This window comes from Geospiza fortis, unplaced genomic scaffold (genome assembly GCF_000277835.1).
Source record: "Geospiza fortis unplaced genomic scaffold, GeoFor_1.0 scaffold1004, whole genome shotgun sequence".
In the NCBI taxonomy this organism is placed as follows: domain Eukaryota; kingdom Metazoa; phylum Chordata; class Aves; order Passeriformes; family Thraupidae; genus Geospiza; species Geospiza fortis.
The window spans coordinates 105,486-107,935 of record NW_005054693.1 but is presented as its reverse complement, the minus strand read 5'-3'; positions in this window follow the sequence as shown (position 1 = coordinate 107,935).

Sequence of the window (2,450 nt, the reverse complement as noted above, 5' to 3'; positions counted from 1 at the left end):
TGGGAAAACCAAAGAATCCTAAAATCCCAGAGTGGGCTGGGTGGGAAGGGACCTTAAATCCCACCCCATTCCATGGGACACCTTCCACTCTCCCAGATTGCTCCAAGCCTTTTCCAACCTGGCCTCCTGAACTCCTGGAAGCCGGAATCCATCAGCTGACGGTGACATCACAACCCCGAGCCGTCAGGACATTCCCGGCTCCCAAAAATATCACTTCTCCAGAGGCTGGGAAGCAGCAGCAACCCATCCATCCTGTCAGCACGGCTATTCCCAGTTTTTTTCTGGCTCTGGGAACACAGGGAGGGTGGGAAGTGTGAGGGAAGGGGGGGTGGTGGCACATCTGGATGCACTCGGGGCCGGGGTGGTGGCAGCTGTTCCCTCATCCCGGTCGCTCCGGGTCTGGAACCAATTTCCAAGGGGTTTTTCCTGCCTAAATTGGAGCCCAAAGTCTGCTTGGCTCCTTCTCTCCCGGTTTTCCAGCTGGGATTTTATTCCTTAGCCTCGGGAGGCTTAAAAATAGATGTGGTGGAAAAGGAGACTGAGCTGCTCTTCCAGAGGGAGGGAAAGGAGGGAATTCTGTGCTTCTCGGAGCGGGGAAGGGGAGAAATTCCGGCAGGACATAACCCTGAGCCGGGTTGTTCCCAAAGGGATTGAAAATCCACCTCTCCCATTCCTGGTTTTTGCTGGAAGCCACTTAAAGTGAGGTTGAATTCTGGCAGTGGGATGAAATCCAGGATTTTTCCTTGGAAAAATGGCATTGTGGGGCCTGCTGATGGAGCGCTGTGCTCTGGGGAAAAATCCAGGATGGGATTTGTTTAACTATGTGGGAAATTTGTCCAGGCAAATCCCCTGGAATTCCAGGGCGCTTCCTTGGTGTGAAAACCGGGAAAGGGGCACCCAGAAGCAGATTTTTGGGAAGGTGGGATATGATCCAGCATGGGAAAGGATCTTTGTGTCCGGATTCAGGTGGAATGTGCAGCTTTCTGGGAAAAGAGCTGATTTTATGGCATTGTAACCAGTGAGGGGCAGGAAAGTTGGGAATGGCTTCCCATTGCTGGAAAACAGGGTTGGGTGGGATATTGGGAAGGATTTTTTGGAAATTAGTCCCAAAAAAGCCCCAAAACCCAGGTGGTTTCACAGGTTTTCCACCTCCATGGGTCAGATTCCCACTGGGAATTCATTCCATGGGTCCTTCTCCAGCCCCTGGAAAGGGATTCACCCCAATTGGGTTGGGAAGAGTCACAGGGAGCTCACCAGATCCGGAGCATCCAGATTCTGGGAGCAGGAGCAGCTCCCTGGTGACATTCCCACCTCTGGGGAGGTTCTTTCATCCCAGGAGAAAAAAAAAAGTGGGATCATGGAATGGTTTGGAATGGGAAGGACTTCAAAGCTCAACCAGTTCCATCCAGGAACACCTCCCACTGTCCCAGGTGGATCCAACCTGGCCTTGGGCACTGCCAGGGATCCAGGGGCAGCCCCAGCAAATCTGGGAATTCCAGCCCAGCCAGGAATTCCTTGCCAAGATGCCAGCCCAATCTCCCCTTTCCCAGTGGGAGCCATTCCCTGGCTCCTGTCCCTGCAGGCCTTGTCCCCAGTCCCTCTCCAGCTCTCCTGGAGCCCCTCCAGGCACTCTGAGGATTCCCTGGATTTTCCCTTCTCCAGGGGAACATTCCCAGCTCTCCCAGCCTTTCTCCCAGCAGAGCTGCTCCCTCCCTCCGATCATCCTGCTCCTAAAAAAAACCCTGGAGCAGTCCCTGGGCACCTGTTCTGAATCCCGGTCTTTGCTCCTAAAATATCCACGAGGAGCCTTGGGAGAAGCTGGGCTCTGGAAAAGGCTTTTTGGGAGCGCTGATGGAGCTTGGGGTGGATTTGGAATCTTCACATTCCTGCACGGAAGAAAAAAATCCCAACCAAAAAGCCCCCGCATAAATCCTGAATCCCAACCAAAATTTAGGTGGAAATGCTGGAAATCAAAGGATTTTCCACCTCTTCCAACTTTCCAGCTTTCCCTCCAGGAGTTGTGGATCCATATCCCATTTCTGGGCCTGAGAAGGGAATTCCCAACAGCACCCAGTCCTCATTCCTGCACTTCCAAGTGCGGGAATTCCACTGGAAAATCGAGATTTCATCCCAAAATCACTGGGAAGGACAGACAGGAGTCTTGCAATCCTTAGGAAAACTCGGAATCTCTGGCACAAAATCCGTGTGGTCAGGTTCCATCTATTCCTGCCAGATTTGGGATTTAAAAATCCAAGACCTCTTTCTATCCGTGCTCCTCTCTGGAATTTCAGGGTTTTTTTTTTGCCTAAAACCTCAGCTTTCCCAACAACCTTTTCCTGTCTTTTTTCCCCCCAATCCAGCTCCACTTCTTCCTCAGGAAGAGTTTTCCCCTCTCTGCTCCGCTTTATGGGATTTCCATGCCCTGACGCGACCCCCATTAATTCCCAAAT